This window comes from Dasypus novemcinctus, chromosome 2 (genome assembly GCF_030445035.2).
Source record: "Dasypus novemcinctus isolate mDasNov1 chromosome 2, mDasNov1.1.hap2, whole genome shotgun sequence".
NCBI classification, from domain to species: Eukaryota; Metazoa; Chordata; class Mammalia; order Cingulata; family Dasypodidae; genus Dasypus; species Dasypus novemcinctus.
Window position 1 is genome coordinate 90,968,882 of NC_080674.1, and position 24,240 is coordinate 90,993,121.

Here is a 24,240-nt window from a genome sequence, read left to right on the forward strand (position 1 = left end):
AAACTTTATCAAGCATAGGCATTTGAAACAATAATCTAATTGTGGCATATTTGAAATTTGTTCTAAGTCTGTTGCACCTCTGAGTCTTGCATATTATCTTTATCCTAGTGACTAATTAGGACTAGTTTGACAATTTCATATTTACAGTGTTTACCAAGTAGGAATCCTTTTCCTTTCTCAGGATGTTTGTCATGAATACCGTGCAATACTAATTACAATGAAGAAATAAAAAGCTCCACAATTTGATTGAGAGACATCTTGAGTTTAAAGTGAGCGAATGTGAATTGTTTTAAGAATTTCAAATGGAGGGGCAATTAATGCTTATTTCATATGCAGTCACTAAAAAAGACGAAATAACTGTGTGAGCTCAAGCCATTATAGCAGCCATATTTTAAGTGTATTAACAATAAAGCCATTAAAAATTAGTTTGATTGAAAATGACCCTCCCCATGCCGACCAACTAGGTTCAGAATTCCTTTTCCTCAAGCATATACATTCAGGATTTCGGGTTGGGGGTCAACCCTTCACAATTAAATGTCCCCCAGTATTGCATTGGTAACACACCATCCTGAATACTCTGTACACAATTAGCAGGGCCGACTGTGGAAGTATACTGCTAATAGAAATAATAATGAAGGGTACTGAGACATTAGTATGCCAGAGTAGGTTGGAGAAACCTCGTTTGCATGATGCATATATAATTGTATGTTACATCTAAATATCACTGTATGTTGTTTTAAAAATGATTACTTGGGAAAATACATTTAACCTCTCCCTTTTTTAAGGTTCCAATTTGATTAATAAGTAAACTCAGTGGTGTATTAAGCTTGTAAGGTAGCAGTATCGTAAATGAATTTGTGTATTTGTATGTTTTTTAAAGGGGCACCTTTGAAGACACACAATTGCTATGTATATACACATATAAAGAGAAGTGACGAATTGACTCAATCATCCAGATAATTCAAGGGAAAAGCACTTTTGTCTCAATTATCTATTGCAAGCAAAAGTGAGGGGTTTAGCCTGAATTGTTCAAATAATTGCCTTGAGTCTTTTCGCTTTGCATGTGTAGACACATTTTACAATAATATTTATGTTAATATTTGCAGTTTCATACATATAAAGCAGAAATGTTTCTACACACAAGATAACCAATATCTTTTCACAGTAACAATTTTTACTCTTTAGTTTTACCTGATTTTTGGTAAACAGTCTGATTATTCATGTGCATGTTTAAATGCGTGGTAATTGGATCAAGCAAGGTAGACTTGTGTTCATTTATTAAATGCTTGGTTAATAATCTGATTTGTATATATGACACTGATATCTCACTATAAAATGTTCATTGATATATTCTAAAACTTTCATAGTATATACTTCTTGCATGGATATAATCGCAAATTTATTTGAAGAAGTAAATATGATTCATATGTATACTTATAAAAAAATGCAACATTAAAGCAAACCAATAAAAATTTCCAAGAAAAGTATCTTAGACTATGTCTAAGATCTGTTATTGATAAGTTAATGTTCATAAAGAAATCAAATATGAGAACATGTTTTCAAAAGTTCCATTGACACATTAAAAATTCAAATATGTGGCAGATTTTACAGTGTTTTCTCCAAATGCACTCACAGAAACAATAATATATTTGTCAACACTTGTGTCATTTTACCTTATGTTTATTAAATGTACAAAGCATATTTTGAACGCATTTGAAAAAATTTCTTCTGGGCCTGCTTAATCGCTGTTTACAGCCCTTATTCTGACCCACACAGAAAATGCATTCCAGAAAATGTAAAGTGTTCTACCATGTGTCTTCATATTGGTACTGTGTCAAAATATGTTTGGTTTGAACACTAGAAATTAACTGTGGTTTAGTTTAAAAATTGCGAAAGTATTGGTTTATGACCATTTGTCTGTAAAAACAATTAATACCTAAATGTTGAGAGATACTGGAATATTTTATGAATCTATTTGTCAATAAATATGAACTATCTATGTTATAAATTTAGTTGCTAGGGTTCAGGTATAGCACTCATTTATATATTTCATGTTTTATATAAAAGTATGTAATTGATGCTTACAGTTTAACCAAAATCTTCTCTGCCCTCATAAAAACACATGATATAAAATTAAGCATTTCAGAGTATTTTACTGCCCCAACATTGTTTTAATTTGTTCGAAAAATCAAGTGTCTGCCTCTCAATTTTATTTATGAAAAATCAACTTCCAGGATTAAATGGCTGCGTTTTATAAATACTGAGTGGGACCTTGATAGATATTTTTCTTTAGAATTGCTAAAGAGCAAAATACAATAATTTGGTGGCAAACATCTGTCTGGTAATCATATAAGATAAATTCATAAGAAATACAGGAAAGATATTTATTTACTGTTACTGCTAAGCCAGTCTTTATTTATCTTAGGAGATTTTTCATCTATGAGTGGAAAACAAACTTTCCTTCAAGAGGTCTGTGAACCGAATAATAAATGTCAGGTCTAAATCCTGTATGAAAATCAGACCGGTTTAATCCTGGATATTCTTCAGCATGCAAATGAAGACTAGAGGTTTCCCGGGCCCGTTGTCATACAGGCAGCCAATTTACAGACCCTGGCACCGGGTATGTGTTATGGGCCTGCCGGCTGCCCCTCCCCCCTTTCCTAAGACTTGGTCTCAGCTGCCTGCCTTTCACAGAAAACCACAAACCAAGGAAACATATCAGTAATAGCGCCCTGTAAATTAACTTGACATTTGATGCAGAAAAAACCCTAAAAGCTTACAAAAGACATTGAAAACAAAAGCCACTCAGGACCCACACTACATATATTGTGGATTTAAGAGATCTAGAAGGTGGTTATTCTATTGTAACCAACACATACAGCCTTCATCTTCTTTGTTAAGACAATTCAGTTATTCTTTGTTACAGGCGTGGTGTCTGTCTAACAAGAAAACAATATTTTCCACCAAAAAAGAAAAATCCTAAAAGTCCACCTGGTATTATAATAATAATTCAATCAATGGGCTTCCTTTACATTAAAAAATAATAATAATAACAGTATGTATCCCTAATGTTTAAAAAAGAAAAAAAAAAGAAAGCTAAAAATAAGATTTTATGCTTTCTTGGTAAATAAGGCACGTTGACATTGCTGAGATGTAAATAATGTAAGCCCCACTGGAGAGTGGTGTGAATCTTGCTGAACAGGAGATATTCACCAACAGCATTCTGTCTTAAAATTTTGCCATTCAAGAGATTTAATTTTTCTCCTGTTTGGAAGCCCCTGGATCCCTTTTATGGGAGAAAAAAAATTGGGGTTCAAAGGAGGACTATTGATAAAATATTAAATGGTTCTTTGACATCAGCTGCGGTGTGGCGCTAGAGTGAGGCACACGGCATATTTAAGCCATTAGACATGCAGGAATGCTAACATTATTATGCGTTATTGTGTCTGCCTACGGGTCTCCCCACCCCTCCTTCCCTCTCTCACCATTCTCTCTCCTCCCTTTCTGCCTCACACTCACTTTCCCTCCCTTCTTCCCTCCTCCCCACCTTTCTCAGTGTCTCTCCTTCCTCGCCCTCCCTCTTCAGGGCCTGCTACACTGCATCTTACAAATGTCTGGCCTTATAGTTTACAAGCACAGAACTGCACTGGTAAAAATGCATAATCTTAGCATCTGTGCTTCTTGATATTCATGGATTTATTTACAAGTCCCTGTGTTCTACTTTTTTTTCTTTTTTTCTTTTGCCTGTTTCTATGGTTTATATTACTGTCATGCCCATATTCTTGTGGGAATTTCAAATAAGAATCAAGATATAACTGACAAATATTCTGTAATGCAGTCTGCATTTCCATAATTTAGCTGTTTTTTTAAAAAAGAGACCATTTAAAGAGGTTTATAGACTTAAGGATATATGAAGAGTATTTTGATTGGCTTTTTTAGTACTTCAACTGCTTAAGGTTCAGTTTGTGTAAAATTGGTGTAATAAAATAAATTTATGTACGAATATGTTCTTGTGGGTATGTAAATGCCTTTAGAATGAAAAAGTTCATAAATCTCCAGCAAATTTACTGATTAAGTTCACTATATTCATATTTGGCAACATTAAGATATTTCACGAAAGGGTTCAAAGGTAAAGGCTAGCATTTTTATTTCTTCTTTTTTTGCCTACAAAAAGCTTAAATATTTACAAAGCAAGTATTCAGGCTCCTGTGCTCCGCACCCCTCAACACACACGCCCCTCCCATACATAAACCTCGTTTAACAGAAGCCTTTTAGCACACATTACCAGTGCCAAAGAAATCTTCTCCTTTTTTAAGCTATAAAGACACAAACTCTTTTGGATAATTTAATTAACACTAAAACTAGAAAATTAATTTACTATACAATTATTTTTAATTCATTTCCCTACTCACCCCCATCCCCCCAAAGTAGATTTCCACCTTCATATTGTCATTGCACTTATTTTCAGGGCTTAATATTCACTGGTTTAACATAATATTGAAACCACAGAAGTCTATGTATATGCTTTGCTATTTGCATCTCCAATTTTAATTACTGTGTGTTAAACTGCCTGGACAGTGAAGTGAATGTATGAATATCTTTCAAGACAGCCCATGGGAGAAAATGAATGGTGGAGGGACACTGCATTAAACGGTCTTTTTACCAGTGATCTTGAAAATTCTCACTCTGTGTAGGAGAATGTTAAATATGGGAACATTTTGATAAAGGCTTGTTATAGTCATAAAATGTAGGCTAGGTGAAATACTGAGATTTCACATACACAATTATAACACGTGCTAAGCAGCATAGATTATTAAGCAAGATTCATTCCTTTATTGGAGAGGGAGGGGAAAAATTTACAGACAAGAGCTAAGCAATTCTGTTTAATACAACTCTGTCTAGTTGTTTGTAAGGCATGTGTAGTATTTTTCCAAAGCCAGTCATCAATAGTAAAGCAATTTACAGCTCAGGATATTTTTTAGATCCTGGATATTTTTTAGATGCTCATTTTATTAAGAGTCAATAAGATAGGTTGTGCTGAAAGATATACATGTATTTGCAATTCATATTGTTGCTGTGTTCCTATTGTGTTCTGAGCTTCCCTCCTGACTGAGAGATGGGAAGCTGGCATGCAGTACAGGAGGGTAAGAGAGAAAGCCCCACATACTTAGAGCATTTTCTAATTATCTCTATTGATGACCATGTTTCTTTTCTTCTTTCTTCCTTTTTTTTAAATCCCAAGGTGGGGGAGGCGGGCGGTGAGTGGTACAAAGAATATGATTATGAGTGCAGATCATATCCGTGCCATTAAATAATATTAATAATTCTTTTGGTCCAGAGGATGATGTTTTCATTCTGGACTTTCTAGCACCTCAGTCTACCCATTCAAAGCAATAACAGATAAATGAATCTGAATGTGTAGGCATTAAACATTTAAATTCGCTACTCCCTGGTCATTACATACCAACTGTCATATTTTACACCTTCCCCTCCCCCACTGTGCTTTTGCTGATTTGACTTCATTTACAGTGGCTCATTATGCATCTGGTCTTTGTTCTACTGAACGGAATACAGTACAGTGACAAAGCAAAACTTACAGGTTGGCTGGAATATTTTTCAGATTTAAAAATTAGGTTTCCCTACTTAAATTTATATTTAACTTCCCAACATTGTTTAAATTGGAAGCAAGTCTTTTCTTATACAATAACTATCATCTATAAGCAATTATTTTAAAAGTGCTTAAAATTACCTCAAAATGTCATTGGGAAATGACATTTAAGACCTTTTATAACAAATATTCTATTGCTACCTTGGCAATATTATCAGATTAGAAGTATTAGGGTGTTCATTCCATGCCTCTGTCTGAATTTCTATGCAGGCCCAAGGAGCAAGCTTTTATCTATTTTATATGAAGTTCATTGTTTAGAGCTGTCCCTTATGGGTCTTATTTAATGTATCACACAACAAAGGTAATGTCAATCCTTAAAAAAAGAGAAAGATTCCTGCTTTGCATTTTTTGCAATTAGAAAGGTTTTCTGATTTACAAACCAAATTTTCATTAAATTAGAAGGAAGTCCTAGCTGACTGATCACATGGAAAGATATGAAAGTTACATCGAGCTTTAAATGTCTATCCCCATGACAGTGTACACTATCTTTTCATTTGTTGCAACCAATGGAGACATGGAATTAATCTAATCGAGACTATTTAAACACCCATTCACACATGAGAGTTTTTAATGGTACTACTGGCATAAATGCTACTTTGTACCATAGTTGTATTTGCATTTATTTGAAGTTAGACAATAGATAGTTTTGAATACAAAGAAAATGGGGGGAAAATATTGGGGAGCAAGCTTTTGAAAGTGGAAGCAATTTCTTGTTTCCTACCAAGATAATTGCCATATGTACAATTTAAGTGTCATTCCAGAGATTTCGACCAATACACTCTTCTAATTTTTGTTACTTATCGAAATGTATAATCATGTTTCCAGTGGCTATATGTCTGGAGCCACCTTGTGGAAACCTCATCATGTCTTCTTGGCTCTTAAGGACTCACTGTGTGAACTCTGACTTTTCCGTTCACCTGCTTGTGCCTTGGTTTTTCCATCCATGAAAAGGGGATATTTGTTCCTTACCTTCAGGCTATTGCAAAGTTTAATTAAAGTAAAATGTTGCTCCTAGGGGAAAAGTCTTATGAAACAAACTCAGATCTTTTTTTCACTGACTAATTTTTACTATACTGTGGGTAAATGCAGTGTTACGCATTTGTCTATATTCAGTCAATCTATTTTGCTTAAATTTGGGACTTTGGGTTCCAGAATTAATGAAAATAAAATATAAACATTTGATTGGATTTCTTAGAGACGGGAAGAATCGCCCGCATTTTGGTAATTTGCATTATGTAATCTTGTTATCATCTACAAGATATTTCTAAGAGCATAACTGGTTTTAGAAAATGGCTCCAGCAATAGGAGTAGCCAACACAGCAGCATCCAAAATGAGCTCAGGCCTTTAGGAGAACTAAATTTCAGCAACTCAATGAAAGCTAAATAAATAAAAGTTTTACAGATATAGCTGCTTTGAGACTATCTTAATTTTTCTTTTGAGTCCCAAAAATTGTAGATATGTAGTATACAGCTCTGATGCAAAAGTCTATACGATGATGTCATTTGAGTGTTTATCAGGATTTATTTATTTAATAAATGATATTTATTAACACCATTTCCAAAACAAATGAGCAAATGAACTCCATTTCCATTTCTAGGATTAGAATTATTGCTTAATTTCTTCACACTTCAACTAAATCATCTGTTAAAATGACACGTTAAGCAAGATTATCAATAAGATCCTTTCCAGATCTGAAGTTGACCTAACCAGATTTTGGACATACAGTTCTTGGAATTTTAGGTACATAGATATCATGCCCAAATCCAAAGTGTATTTCATCAGGCATTCCCCTTTGTTCATTTATTTGGTGAATATTTATTGGACACTGAATATATGCCACGCATTTGCTAAGTTCTTGAAACCTGGAAAGGGAGTAGGTTTGAAGGTAAAGACAAAGTTTACCTTACAAAAACCCCAACTAAGATCAAAGTCCATGGGTATTGACTTGACACAGACAGCTGGATGAGCTTAAAAAATATTCATGTACCTGGTAGTGTATGGTAGGCAGTATAACTGTTCATTAACATCCCGTCTCTCCCCATGGGAGTGTCATACCCCTCGTCTTGCAGTAGGTTAGGCTACTTTAATTGTTCCAGGCAGAAGCTTTAAGAGCCAATCCATATTTCACCATGTTTTTTTTCCCTTTGCCAATGCTCTAGATCAGGGGTTCTTAACCTTTTTTTGTTCCACAGGTCCTTCACCAGTCAGGTGAAAATCACAGACCTCTTCTCAGAATGTAACAGCAGATAGTTTTATGACACTCAAAACACTGGAGGTCAGAGAAGGCAGATAATAAATTGAATTTTTTCAATTCGAGCTCATGGACCTCCAGAAATCTTTCCACAGACCCACTGGGGGCCTGTAAACCCCTGGTTAATAACTCCTGTTCTAGATAATTATTGTTCCATCAGCCTGGGTTCAAGAATGAGAGCCACAATGACATCAGCAGAATATCCAAATGATCCATGATGGATATTAGGAAGAGAGAGAAGGAAAAAAAACATTGCTATTTGCAGATTGGGTCTTATCGTCATACAACTTAGTCCAGAGGTTCTCAGAGTATAATTTGGGGACCCCTGGGGTTCCTGAAACTTTTTTGATGGCCTGTGAGGTCAAATTATTTTCATAATAATACAAAGACATTATTTTCTCTTTTTACTCTCATTCCCTCACAAATGCAAACTGGAGTTTTCCAAAGGCTACATGGTATATGTTATTGCAAAAGACTGAAACAGAAGTTGATATAAGAATTCAGCTATTAAAGAGATTTAAAAAACAAAGTCACTCTTTTAATATTTTTTTTGAAAATATATAGTTATTTTATGTAAAAAATGTGTTATACTAACACATTTTTATAGTGTATATGTAATAAATTTTTTGTTACTTTAAATTAATGTTTTTTAAATTTCTTAGTTTAATTGCTCATATGAAAAAAAAATCAATAAATATAACACATCAACAAAAGCTCTTTGGGAGTCCTCAATAAGTTTTAAAAGTGTAAAGGGATGAAGGAAAAAAAGTTGGAGAACCATTGGCCTACCCGAACTATTCTGATTGATATAGTAGGTCCCACCAGAAATAACTTTTTTTTTAAATTTTATTTATTTCTCTCCCCTTCCCCCCCCCCTCCCCGTTGTCTGTTCTCTGTATCTATTTGCTGCATCTTCTTTCTTTGTCCGTGGCATGGGAATCTGTGTTTCTTTTGGTTGTGTCATCTTGCTGCGTCAGCTCTCCATGTGGGTGGCGCCATTCCTGGGCAGGCTTTCTTTCGCGCTGGGCGGCTCTCCTTAGAGAGCGCACTCCTTGCTCTCCTTATGGGGCACACTCCTTGCACGTGGGGCTCCCCTATGCGGGGGATACCCCTGCGTGGCAGGGCACTCCTTGCGCGCATCAGCACTGCGCATGGGCCAGCTCCACACGGGTCAAGGAGGCCCGGGGTTTGAACTGCGGACCTCCCATGTGGTAGACCCACGCCCTAACCACTAGGCCAAGTCTGCCGCCCAGAAATAACTTATTAGAACTAATTAAGCCCTATCATTTGTGGACCTCTTTGGATAAACAAACTACAAGAATAACCTTAAAAGTCAGTAACATTATTTAGTTATTTAATAGTATCAAAGGAATTTTTTCATGGGTGTAAAAAATAACAGTCCTTGCTTAATGCACCTGCCAAAATAATTAATCTGAATATAATAAACTATCTCAGTTCCAGTAGTTTTGGTAGTATTTGGCAAAGTCAATTTTCTTCCTTATTCTTAAGAAGAGAATGGATATAACTTCTTATATACATACAGTATAAAAATAAGTAAGCAAAATGGTAAACCACCTTACAAATGTACAATTCGTTTTTTTTACAGAGTAAGGACAACACAGAGGGAATAGAAAGGAGATGAGTTGTGAGATGCTGTGAAAGTTTTTTGACAACAATTCAGACACATCCTGACTGATCGCTACAACCCAAACCACGCAGGAAACAATCTGAATTTAAAATGTTTGGGCTCATCATCTCTCTTTCTGTCAGTATCCATTCATGGGTTCTCCATTGTTTCAAGTGTTAATATACATTTTCTCACAAGCTCCCTGAGAGCAGTTGTATCTTCTACTGAATTTGCCCCCCAACCCAATCCAGTGACTCTGTCTAGTGCTCCATGCAAGCCTGGGATGCCAAAGATGGATTTCCATAAATGTTTTATGGAACATACACAAGATAACATCTCTAAATTCATAGTTATTGGAAGACAATAAAATAATTTAAATATTTATGGGGGTAAAAGAGGTTAACTGTTATTTCCTATTAAATTAAACAAATGTATCATTACATAATCTGTATTCTATGAAGTATTAAATAGGTTATCCAAGATAAGAATGAATAGATAAAAAAAATAAATAAGGGAAGCGGATTTGGCTCAAAGGATAGAGGGTCCACCTAGCACATGGGAGGTCCAGGGTTCAAACCTGGCTTGTGTGATGAGCTGGCCCATGAGCAGTGCTGATGTGTGCAAGGAGTGCCATGCCACACAGGGATATCCCTCGCATAGGGGAGCCCCACGTGCAAGGAGTGCACCCTGTAAGGAGAGCCACCCAGCACAAAAAAGTACAGCCTGCCCAGGTGTGGCGTGTCACACACAGAGAGCTGACGCAACAAGATGATGCAACAGAAAAAAAGAGACACAGATTCCTGGTGCCACTGACAAAAATATAAGTGGACACAGAAAAACACACAGCAAATGGACAAAGAGAGCAGACAACTGGGGAAAGGGGGAAAGGTGGGGAAGGGGAGAGAAATAAATTAAAAAATAAAATAAATCTTTTAAAAAATAGTAATAAAAATAAAAATGAACAGATTAAATCTACAACCCATTTCCTTTTATTTTTTTAAGATTTATTCTCCCCTCCTCCCCATTGTCTGTTCTCTGTGTCCAATTACTCTGCATTTTTCAGGTCTGCTTGTCTTCCCTTTAGGCAGCACTGGGAGCCCAATCCTGGGAACTTCCAGAGCGGGAGAGTGGTGCTTCATCTCTTGGACCACCTTATCTCCCTGGTCTCATGCATCTCTCATTGTCTCTCCTCTGTGTCTCTTTTTGTTGTGTCATCTTGCTACACCAGCTCTCCACTCGAGCCAGCTTGCCAGGTGCACCAGCACTCCACATGGGCCAGCTCTTCATTAGGATCAGCCTGCCTTAACCAGGAGGCCCCAGGAATCGAAACTTGGACATCCCAAATGGTCGACAGGAGCCCAACCACATCAGCTTCCCCCATTTCCCTTTAAAGTACTCTTGCCAAGCAGTATATAATTCCTTAAACTACGCTATATTCTGACTGGGATATTTTCTCTTTTTTTTTCTAAGATTTATTTTATTTATTTCTCTCCCCTGCACATCCCCCACCGCCCCGCCAGCCCGGTTGTCTGCTCTCTGTGTCCATTTGCTGTGTGTTCTTTTGCGTCCGCTTGTATTGTCAGGTGGCACTGGGAAACTGTGTCTCTTTTCTGTTGCGTCATCTTGCTGCGTCAGTTCTCTGTGTGTACGGCACCATTCCCAGGCAGGCTGTGCTTTTTTCATGCAGGTCAGCTCTCCTTACGGAGTGCACTCCTTGTGCATGGGCACTCCTACGCAGGGGCACCCCTGCATGGCATGGGACTCTTTGAGCATGACAGCACTGCACATGGGCCAGCTTACCACACAGGTCAGGAGGCCCTGAATATTGAGCCCTGGACCCTCCATATGGTAGGCAGATGCTCTATCAGCTGAGTCACATCCACTTCCCAGGATATTTTTATTTGAATATATTCTCCCTCCTTATATTACTAAGTTGTAGCAATTTTGAAAATAATCTATTATCTTGAAACATATGGTATTTCTTCTGTAATTATCAACTCACTGGATTTTCCTACAACTCCTGTTCACCAATCTCAAAAACAGGTTTTATGAGTGTGTATATGCCTGTAAAGTATGTGTAGAATTTCCTAGTTTATATACATTATCTACATTGTGTACATAATTTCATCTGATCTTCTGGATAAACTTATAAGATAATTATTAGGTTTACCCCATTTTATAAATAAGAAAACTAAAGCTTTGCTAGGTTAAGAGATTTGCTCAAGAATATATATCTAGTAAGCGATGGGGAGAGAATTCAAACCCTGAATCAAATCCAGAGTCACACTGCTTTTTTTTTTTTTAAGATTTATTTATTTATTTATTTCTCTCCCCTTCCCCCACATCCCAGTTGTCTGTTCTCTGTGTCTATTTGCTGCATCTTCTTTGTCCATTTCTGTTGTTGTCAGCAGCACGGGAACCTGTGTTTCTTTTTGTTGCGTCATCTTGTTGTGCCAGTTCTCCGTGTGTGCGGCACCATTCCTGGGCAGGCTGCACTTTCTTTTGCGCTGGGCGGCTCTCCTTATGGGGTGCACTCCTTGCGCGTGGGACTCCCCTACACGGAGGACACCCCTGCGTGGCCCGGCACTCCTTGCACGCATCAGCACTGCGCATGGGCCAGCTCCACACGGGTCAAGGAGGCCCGGGGTTTGAACCGCGGACCTCCCATGTGGTAGACGGACGCCCTAACCACTGGGCCAAGTCCACTTCCCCACACTGCTTTTTAAACTAAGATATGAACCATAACTGAGATTTCCTTCTACTCTTCTATTAAAGAAGACAGTGTTGTTTCCTTCAAATGATTTCTCAATTGTATATATAGATAAACTAATTATTATTTTTCCACAGCTTGAGTGAATGAGGGCAGGGGTGACTATTTTAGGGTAAATATAATCAAGTGGAATTTTTGCACATACCCCTGCGAAAAATCACTTTTTCAGAGGTTCAAAATCTTTGTCATTTGATTCTTTATCACACGTCTTCATTGAATTTTCTACTTTTTAAAAATGATTCCACTTATAAATTGAACAAGAAGAATTGTTCATTCAAAAAGCTTGCTCTGGAAATAACCTGGAGATACTTATACTTGTTCAAATTTTAATAAAAGGCATATTGTGGTAGCTCTTACCTTAAGATTTCTAGTAAGTTGGCTGATGGTGACTGTTAACACAGTAGTTAATCCATTTGTATTTATAGCCAATATTACCATAAATATAATTAATGATCCTTCCATTCAGAAATTCTGGCAAGTTTTTTAAAAAAATTTTTGTGTATCTTGATAATTCTCTAAGAAATCAGTTAAAACCCCAACCCAATATCTAGAACAGAGTAAATTTAAAGTTAGAAGAAAACAATAAACTCTATACTGTGATTAATAAAAGCAATAGATTAGAAAATGTTATTTTATCTGATTGCTAATGGTAGTCTGATAAAAGCAAAAGTTTCTATTCTTTAGTCCCAAAGAGTTTAACATAAAAAATTCCAAACACCCAAACTCTCTGGATGAGTTAGAGGCATTTTTGGAAGGCTTGAGTGGTTTTAGATGACAAGTATAGGCAAGTTAGATGGAATCAACAGTCTAGAATGAATTGCTATTCCTCTCTCTTTCCATCTGGAAGTTTGAAATTGTAGTTCAATTTCTAAATAATGTTCAATGATTGTCATTGTCTTCTAACTCTTATCTTACAGGAATATGCAAACCAAAGAGACTTAGTAGTTTGATATTATTTACTTACTATCAAAAATTTGTGGCATAGCATTTCTTTGGCATGACTTCTTTTTCTTCCAACTAACATTTACCCCTGGTGCCTCCATCTGATTAGGATAGCTGCTCTCAGCCATGCTCTCCTTTCCAAACTGAATCCCTTAGTCCTTAGGAACCATCTACATTAATTTCTTCTCCCATTCTAAATGATGCCTTATTAATGTAAGTGGCCTCACACCTTTATCACATTTACACATATATGGAAACCACATAGTAACCTACCACAAGCTCTTTTTTTTTTTTTTTTCATCTTCTTGTTGCATCTTATTCACCAAGAGGCCCCAGGAACTGAACCCAGGATCCCCCATATGGCAGATGGGAGCCCAGTTGCTTGAGCCACATCCACTTCCCCTACCACAAGGTCTTGATATAAATTTAGCATGCCTAGCTTACCCCCGTGAGATTGTAGACTTCTATGAGCTATGAAGACAAGAACTTTGTCTTTTTCATCAGTACACCTTCAGGTGCTCAACATTTGTTGAATAAGTTAAACAGATGACTGCTAAAGAACTCAGTTGGTCTATAATGTAATATATATAATACTGTTAGGTGTGGATTCGAATTTGGGGGTGATGAGGCTAGTCAGTAGGAGAGTCAGCAAGCTCTTGAACAAGCTTAAGAAACGACCTGCTGTTCGTAGGGTAAATGGTTTCCTGTGGTGGTATTGTGAATCTTAGCATTCTCAAAGGCCTCATTATACTTCGTATTCTCAAAGGCCTCAAAGGCCTCTGAAATTCAAGGGTTTATTATATACAGTGCTTCTATCTAGAGACAATACAGTACAGGAGTAAGAGCAGGATTTTACAGACAGATTCCTTGGGTTCAAGTCTTAGTTTTGGCACTTTATAGCTCTGTGAGCTTGGGGATATAAATACCACTCACTTTCGGAGATTGTGAGGCTTAAAGGAGAAATACATAGAGAGTGTTTAACACAATGCCACACATAGTAGGTGCTCACATAATTATCACAAAATTTCTTAACTGATTGCCAGCATGCTGGATTTGAACCGCTAATATAAGAAAAAATATATTAATTAATGAAGAATGGAAAAAAGGCTGATGAAGAGGTAATTAGATTTAGAATTCAATTTATAAGAAATACTATATGTTACTAGAGAAAATCAGAGCTACCTATAATTGAGAGCAAGTTAAGTGGAGATTTTAACACTCTTACTATGCAACTCTGTGTTGTGTGACTCACCTCAGTAAAACTCAGCAGAAGGCAGTTGCAAAGATTTCTGTTTGCAAAAATGTTGAACAGAAAAGGTATCACTTACCATTGGGACCTGAATAGCAGCATAAAATTCAAATCAGAGTCTGTTTATTTTTATTTTGAAGGCATTAAATACTCTAAAACAATGAATTATCCCCTTCCAGCTTAAACTAAATTGTGAACATTTTGTTTGCCTACATTTTAAAATAGGCACAGGATTGTTCTGAAATTGCAGTTTCATTCTTCTGTTCAAGCTCAATTGTAGTCATTAGTAAAATCCTCAATGTAAAGGGACTATTACTTGAGCAGCATTTTATTGAGACAAATTAAATAATCTTTTCCTATTAAAAGGGTCAAATCCTGGAACATGTCTGTGAATTTGTAAGAAATTTAGGCGAGTCTGCCTTGTGGGAGTTTAAACTCAATTCCTATAAAGATAAGCTATAGAGACATGACCTTCCCAAAGTCTATCTGTGCACTGCTTCTATGAGACAGAGAGAACTATGAGAGATTGGGAACATATTTGGACCTAGTTCCATGGAGCACAGACCACCAGAAGTAGCAGCTCTTCTGAAGTGGGAATCATGGATCTGCAAGGGATGATCTCAGCCTATCAATGAGCAGATGACCATATCCAGTGGGCACTTTCTAGTCCTTATCTAGCCGGTCTTGCCAGTTGAATGTCACATTATTGACCTCCTAAAATTCTCTCCTATTCTATGATATCACTCTTTTAGTTTACCTTTACTTTTTCAGCCATTTCTTCTTGATCTTTTTCATAAGCTCTTCTGCTCTATGCTTCCTTCCTCAGAACTTTTTTCCTCTATTCTCAAGTTACTCCAAGCAGACTCAGAGAACCAGCTGCAATAAAATAATATCTTTAATGCTTGTTAAAAATTCAGATTCCTACAAGAACTTCCAGTCTCCTGATTTAAAATTTCTGGGTGTGGAAGAAGGCAGATGGTTTCCTGTGGTGGCTCTGTGAATCTTAGAATTCTCAAAGGCCTCATTATACTCCTCTATGAATACTATACAATGCTTCTATCTAGAGGCACCATGGTACAGGAGTAAGGGCAGGGCTTTACTGGGTTCAAGTCTCAGTTTTGACACATACGAGTTCTGTGACCTTGAGGATAAACACACTACTCATTTTCTGAGATTGTGAGCTTAAGAGATAATAGATGTAAAGGAGATAATATATGTAAAGAGTTTAACACAATGCCACACATAGTGTGTGCATTTTAAGAAGTTTCTTTGGTGATTTTGATGCAGACCAAAGCTTGAGAAACACAGCTGTATTCATTCTCTCCCTGGGTGAACTCATCCACTCCCAAGGTCACAAACCCACTTTTAAAATGACTAGTTAACACTCTCCAGTGGCTTCCCATGGTAGAAGACTCTGCATCACCCTACCCTTCCTTGCTTTCATTTCTGCCAGGAACCAATCATACTGAAATGTCAACAGGTATTCTCTTTTGGTTCTATCTTTCATACTCATTCCTTACTCTTCCTAAAACATCCTCCTTTCCCACACTTCTTTGTCTGACTTGTCCAATTAAACCTTTAAGTCTCAGCCTAGATATCAGCTCCTTACCTGACCATGCAGATCTGGGTTCGGTGCCTCTCCTTTGAGTTCCCATAGCACTCTGGATAAAATCCATCTTTGAATTTATCATGCTTTATTGAATTTGCTTGTTTATTTGTTTCTATCCTCTATCAGATATCCCCAGTACCATGTCCTGGCATATTTTAAGAAGGTGCTTAATATATGTAAATTGATGAATGAATGAATGGCTCACAGATATATGCTTCCATTTCCAACCTCTTCCCTAGTCCTTCACATCAAACTGGACATGTACAAAATTAATTCATGATCTTTCACCAATAAAATGGTTTCCTCCACTTCTATTCTTTTCAGTGAAACACCTAAAAATTTGTCCAACTGCTAACACCAGACAGTTGATAACCAGTTATCCAAGACTGCTCTATTTCCCTTATCCCCATTTCCAACCTGTACCCAGTCTTCGCACATTAGCAATAGCCTGATTCAGGAGAATTTTTCCCAAGTGTGATTATGAAAGTTGATTCAAAGATGGTATTTCGAATGCACATTTACTTTATCTCCTTATTAAAACCCTATTTTGAAATCGGAAAATAAGTACAGAAGGGATTAAATAAATAACATCCTGAAAATTGGAAGACCAGGTGACTTTCTGTGCAATATGGGAAGCAAGTAGAAGCTATTATATTAATAAACAAACAGTGGAAAGCTGTAGTAGAAGGAGAAAGGGTGAACTACTGTTCCTGACTGGAACCACAGAGAATCCAAGGGAGAAGGTATAGAGAGTGGCAATCTTGACCGATCATAAAATTAACCTGGATTTATTGTTAAACAGAGAATCTCAGGACCCTTCCCTGCACACTCTGGTTCAATAGCATATGGCAACATAACCAAAGAATCTGGACTTTTAACAATGATCCCAGGTGATTTTTATGATAAACAAGACTGGGCAACATTGGAATATGGACAGCTCTTTATTTAGGTACCCCCACAGATCTATATGGCATAAGGATTAATATTTACCAACAGGCTTAAAATCAGATAATTTCTAAAGAAATATTAAAAATTATCTGGGATGCCTGGCAGAGATGGTAGTACCCCAGAATAAGGATATCTTCATCCTGCCAATTGAGGAATGGAAGACAATATCCTGCCTGAACATCTTAAGGTGGACTCTGCCTATGTCCATGCCCCAGACACATACATAGAGTTCTCTGTTAATCTCCCATTCAGGGAAGAGACCAATTAGAGAAACAGGAAGGAATTTAGCCATATTAACTGCTGTTTTAGCTAGCTAAAAGCTGCTGGGAGCAATATACCAGAATGGGTTGTCTTTTATAATGGGAATTTATTAGGTTAAGATCCAGACCTCAGCTTCCACAGTTTTGCCCTTGAGATCATTTTTCCTAAAATCTCTCCCTCCTTTTTAGTTTAGGCTGGCAGTGGTTCCATTCACACAGATATTGCAAAAAAAAAAAAATTGTGTTTTGTTTCTTTTTTAGAATGCAGGAAACGGGGGCCCAAGCTGTCAAACAGTAAGACCTTCCATGGATCCTTCCTCGATAAGTGCATTTCTAATCCTGACTTACAGAGAAATGACTGGTTGCTTCCACGTTCAGTTAAGGTCTCACATGGGGTCCTATTCTTTGGAACTTCTTTTCCAGAGCTCAGAATTTCCAAAACCATCAATTTCTTGCTTCTTTGTGCCCAGCAGTTCAGTTCTCAGTTGTAGCAGTTTGATTTTATTGATGAATTCCAAAAAGAAATATTGGATTATGTTTGTAAACTGGTCTTTTCCTCTGGGTGTATTAGAGTGTATTGGATTCAGAGGTTCCACTTTTATTTTGATTAACTAATGATTAAGGCTTTGATTGCGCCACATCAGTAGGATGTTGTACTGCAGAGAAGGGAGTTTAAGAGTTTTGGCTGGAGCCTGGGAAGTAAGCACACAGAGGAGAAGAACAGCTAAACCAGGAGTGAATCGAGCCCTGGGGAGAGAGGAACCCAGGAACCCTGAACTCTTGGCAGATGTCGGCAGCTATCTTGCCCCAACACATGAAAACAGACTTTGGTAGGGAAGTAACTTACACTTTATGACCTGGTAAGTGTAAGCTTCTACCCCAAAAAAATATCCTTTATAAAAGCCAACAGATTTCTGATATTTTGTATCAGCACCCCTGTGGCTGTCTAATACATCAGTTTATTTCTTTCCTCTAGCATTTTATTATAAGCTGCAAGGAGAAGCTAGGCCACATTTTCCGCATTTAGTTTGGAAATCTCCTAAGGTAGTATTCAAGCTCATCACTTTCAAATTCTGTCTTCCATCGAACATCAGGAGTCAATTTTGTCAAGTTCTCTAGTACTTTAAAGCAAGAATCACCTACCTTACAGTTTGCAATGACACAGTCATCATTTCTGTCTTAGGCCTCATCATATGTACCTTTAGTGGACATAATTTTACCAATGGTCTCTTCAAAGATATCTAGACTTTTTCTACCAAGCATCTCACAATTCTTCCAGAATCTATTCCTTACCCACTTATAAAATCGTTCCAATATTTTCAGTATTTGCATAGCAGCAGCACCCTGCTTTCCTGGTACCAATTTCTGCTTTAGTTTGCTAAAAGCTACTGGGAGCAACATACCAGAAATGGGTTGGCTTTTATAATGGGAGTTTATTAGGTTAAAAACTTACAATTCTGAGGTTGTGAAAAATGTCCAAATCAAGGCATCATCAAGGGGAGCAGACGTGGCTCAAGCATTTGGGCTCCCATCTACCATATGGGAGGTCCCAGTTTCAGTTCCTGGGGTCTCCTGGTGAAGAAAAACTGGCCCATGCAGTGAGCTGACACAACAAGATGATGCAAGAAAAAAGAGACACAGAGGAAAAAAGACAATAAGAGACACAACAAACGAGGGAACTAATATGACTCAAGCAATTAAGTTCCTGTCTCCCATATCAGAAGTTCCCAGGATCAGTTCCTGGTGCCTCCTAAGGAGAAGACGAGAAGAGAAGACAAGCAGACACAGAAAAATATGCAACAAATGGACACAGAGAGCAAACAGCAAGTGCAAGCGGCAAGGGGAGGGGAATAAATAAATAAAATAAATCCTTATTTTTGAAAAAAAGCATCATCAGAGATGCTGTCTCACCCAAGGTCAGCTGCTGACATTCCTGGACTCCTTCCACAAGTTGAGGCATATGGACAGGTCTCATTGCTTCAGCTTCTGGCTGCTCTGTCTGTGGTTTCCTCTATCTCTGGTTCTGAGTTCCTGTGTTCCTTTTCTCCATCTCTGTGGCTTTTCATCTGTGTGTCTGCTACTTTTAGTCCTTTGTTTATAAAGGACTCCAGCAAGAGGACAAAGACCTACCCTGGGCCAGGCCTCACTGAAATAATCCAATCAAAGCCCCCCAACTGAATCAAATCCAGTCAAGGGTTCCACACTCAGAGGAATGGATTAGTTTAAAGAACATGATCTTTTCTGGAATCCCCAAAACCTTCAAACTGTCACACTGTCTAGACCTTCATTCAACAATATAAATGAAAACATAAACTCACCAATCGTTCAAGGAAAAAATGACAGCATAAAAGAGAAGATTTTAAAAAAAGATGAGCAAGTACAGTAAAACCAAACAAATAGAAAAATAATGGAGATGTAGTGGATGCTGAGATGAGTCACCAGATTCCCCTGTAGGGTTGAGCGATTATTCCTCTCCTGCTAGGAAAGCTGTCAGCACAAAGGGAATTACCTTGGCTGAACAGAGCCACCTCATCCAATGTCATGCTCCTTCCTAATGAGGTTCATAACCAATGACTGATCACCATGGAGGTGTAAAGTCCAGGACTCTCCACTCCAACTTGGGGCAACTCTGAAGGGTCATCCCAGCTTTAGAACTCCTGGAAAAGTCAGCTGAGATTTCCTTTGAGATTGCACTGCAGCTCAACTTGTCTCTCTGACCAATCCTGTTTCATTCTCTCTCCTTCCATGAGTATTGATCCCAAGGGCAGTCCCTAGTAAACCTTCATCAAGCTAATCTGCAACAAGAGATCATTTAGTAAATAGAAGAGAACTTTTTTAAAAAAGTAATTGGCATCCTCAGGGACATTTAAGAAATGCTTTCATATAACAAAAACATACAGGTCAGGAAAAGATGAAAAGGAAAATAAAGAATTATTGGAAATTTAAAGTAGGATATTTGAAATAAAAATTATATAGAAAAACTAAACAAAGTTGAGAATATATCACAGAAATGGAAGAGAAAAAAACTGATAACAAATATAAGAAAAAATTCCAAGACACAGAGCATTATTTTAGAAGGTCTAATATCAATATAACTAAGTCTGAAAAATACACAAATATATATTTTTTGAAGTGAGGGGAGGATATATAATCAAGGAACAATTGAATAAAATGTCCAGACCTGGAGAAAGGCAGTCTGCAGATCGAAAGAACAACCACATGCTAAACAGAGCAAATATGAAAAGACTTATAACTGATAAGCCTTGTAAAATTTTCTAAACACCTAAATTCAAGATACTTTCTTAAAAGTTTCCAGTATGAAATAGCAGGAGTAGGGAAGCGGACTTGGCCCAATGGATAGGACATCCGCCTACCACATGGGAGGTCCGTGGTTCAAACCCTGGGCCTCCATGACCCGTGTGGAGCTGGCCCATTCTAAGTGCTGAAGAGCATAAGGAGTGCTGTGCCACGCAGGGGTGTCCCCTGCGTAGGGGAGTCCCCCACATCAGGCAGCCCCACATGCAAGGAGTGCCCCCCCTAAGGAGAGCTGCCCAGCACAAAGGAAAGTGCAGCCTGCCCAGGAATGGCATTGCACACACGGAGAGCTGACACAACAAGATGATGCAACAAAACAAAACACAGATTTCCGGTGCTGCTGATAAGGATAGAAGCGCCACAGAAGAACACACAGCAAATGGACACAGAGAGCAGACAACCGGGGGTTGGGGGGGAATAAATAAATAAATCTTTTTTAAAAAATAGCAGGAGTATAAAGGGTGTATGAATGAGAATGGCATCTCAATACTGGATGCTAGAAAAAAGGATACAATTTCTTCAAAGTTTTGGAGTTAAATGATATCAAACCTAAAATTTTATACTCAGCCAAACTATAAATCAAATGTGGGGGTATAAAAGGTGATTTCAGACATGCAAAGACCCAGAAAAAGTTCATAATAGAAAAAAATACTTGAATGTTGTTGAGGAACAACATCTTTATGAGGAAAAAAATACTTGAAGATATTGTTCTAGTCTGTTAGGCTGCCAAAATGTAATATATCAAAAATGGTTAGGTCTTTACAATGGGGATATACCAGTTTATAAACCTACAGCTCTGAGGGCATGAATATGTCCAAATCAAGGCATAACCAAGGCAATGCTTTCCTCCTGAAGACCTGCAATCCTGGACTCCTCTGCCATATGGCAAGACACATGGCAGCATCTACTTGTCTCTCCCTTCTCTTCTGGATTTTGTTGCTTTCAGATTCTTGCTTCCATGACTTTTCTCCCTCCCTGTCCATTTATTATTCACCCCATTATAAAGGAATCCAATAAGAGGATTAAGGCCCACTCTGGGCCAAACACCTTAACTGAAGTAACCTAATCAAAAGTCCTACTTGGTCCGTACAGCTTCAAGCCATCACAGATATACTCCAACAAAATCAAAGAAGAATTTTTTAAAAAGTGGGAACACATAGGATCCAGAAAATTGCTGCTCTAACACCAAAATGCAATGAAAAGAAATGCAGGATTACAGCTGTGCAGCACTTACAGAAAGCAATAAGTCTAACAGCCTATCCCAGTTCAACTATGAGTAGATGTGGGATAAGGTGAGTAGAAAGAGAATAGGGAACCAAAGGATCCAACCCCAAAGAGCAGCAGTCTCTTGGCCCACCACCACATGGTCAGTCAGCCATTCCCCTACTGTGCAGATTTCCAGGTGGCATTAAGAAATCAGTTCATAGCTTTCCCTGGCAAGAATCAGAAATGAACCTTTTGTGCTTCCCAGACTACAAGGAATGTATTTCTAAGTTCTCTAAGTAATGTCCTTGATGCTCTTCTCACTAAGCTGTTGTTAGAAAGTACTCCCTCTCAAGGGTAATTTCTCTAATTACCTACATATGGAAGTGGGGGGAGGGTGTCTCACACTCACTTTTGGTATCCTGATATCTATTCTACCTGCCTATCAGTTGACACTGTGTCAGGAAAACCCCTGTTAATAGCGTCCTATTATTGCTGTGACACATTACCACAACTTTAGAGGGTTAAAACAACAGAAATGTATTCTCTTAAAATTCTAGAGGTCAGAAATCTAAAAACAAGTTGTTGGCTGGGTTCTTTTCCTTCTGGAGGCCTCAGGGAAGAATATACGTCCTCACCTTTTTCAACTTCTAGAGGCCACCTGATTCCTTGGCTCATAACCCCTTTCTTGTATTACTCCAATCTCTTGCTTCCATCATCACCTCTCTTACCACTTATTCCTGTCTTCCTGCCTCCCTCTTATAAGGACTCTTATGATTGATTATATTGGGCCCAACCATATAATCTAGAATTATCTCCCCATTTCAAGATTGTTAATTTAATCATATCTGCAAAGTCCTTTCTACAATATAAAGTAGCATAGTCTCAGATTCTAAGGATTAGCACATGGACATCTTTGGGGGGCTATTATTCAGTGTACCACAGTACCATATTAACATTCTGTTACTCATGTGTTGGTTTAGTAAGAAAAAAATGTTTACTGTGGCTATTATTAACCTGTTGTTGATTATATTGATCCTACTCTCCTAAACAGCTCAATCTATTAAACTATTCCTTCTTCAGCTCTTTATCATTTTTTGCCTGGACCATATCAAGAGTAAATTCTTTTGGTCTCTCACCTGATGGTCCATCTCCCGTTCCTGGAGTGTGTTTGCCAAGGAGCAATCCAATCCCTTATTCCTCTATGTAAAATAAAATATATCTCCATGGCATTCTAAATAAATTGCAAATCTACTCGTGTTGCCCCTGGCTATTGCTCCCCTGCCTCAGCCACTACCAAAATTTCCAAAATGCACCCTAACATCCAATCATATAAACGACAAACACTTTGCTAAATAGGCAACATTCTTTCTTCTCATCCTCCACTTTTCCCTGTACCTGAAAGACCCATCCTCTTCCTCCACGTGACCTATTTCTTTGTGTTCCTCAAGACGGTTCACACCTTATGTCTTCTCATATGCCTTTCCTGACACCTCCATGCCCTTCACTTTTCTCCTATAAACTTCTTCAGAGACTGTAAAATCTTCTATTGCAGCATTCATAGCCTGTGAATTCCTCGAGGGTGTACCCATTTCTTTGTCTTGGCAGAAGCAAGGCACATATTTATCTCTCAAAAGAATATTTTCTGAATGAGTGAATAAACTATGACATGTTTTGGCCAATTGTTTTCTTATGTCTGTTTCTCACTGCTTATATCTGCCAAGAGAGTTTTCCCCAGGTATCTATGTGGACAAAGTTGTATACACTCACACAAACATACACAACACATCAAAATGTCCCACTATCCTTTTTTTTTTAAGATTTATTTTTTATTTTTTTCTCTCCCGTTCTCCCTCCCCCGCCATTGCCTGCTCTCTTGTGTCCATTCGCTGTGTGTTCTTCTGTGCCTACTTGCATTCTCAGCGGCACCAGAAATCTGTGTCTCTTTTCATTGCATAATCTTGCCATGTCAGCTCTCTGTGTGTGTGGCGCCACCCCTAGGCAGGCTGCACTTTTTCATACAGGGTGGCTTTCATTGCGGGGCACACTCCTTGTACGAGGGGCTCCCCTACCTGGGAGGGCACCACTGCGTGGCATGGCACTCCTTGGGCACAGCAGCACTATGTATGGGTCAGCTCACCACATAGGCCAGGAGCCCCTGAGTTCAAACGCTGGACCTCCTATTTGGTAGGCAAACGCTCTATCAGTTGAGCCATATCTGCTTCCCCCTAGTATCTATTCTTACTGTTGAGTTAACAGAAATCAATTAGCAATGCTCAAACAAGTATACAGTATATATTCAAATAAAAATAGACTGAAATTTTGTCAAGGAACCAATGTGGAAAAACAAGGAAACTGGAAATGTGTAGGAAGGACTGCGGAGAGTTTTCTCAAGAA

The 24,240-nt window shown here is 38.0% G+C and overlaps 1 protein-coding gene across 1 annotated transcript in view; it reads right to left on the bottom strand.

Annotated features, from left to right (window-relative positions):
• LOC131273310 (uncharacterized) overlaps positions 1–24,240 on the bottom strand; it is a 131,983-nt gene that overhangs the window by 27,907 nt on the left and 79,836 nt on the right. The gene's annotated exons all lie outside the window — the stretch shown is intronic.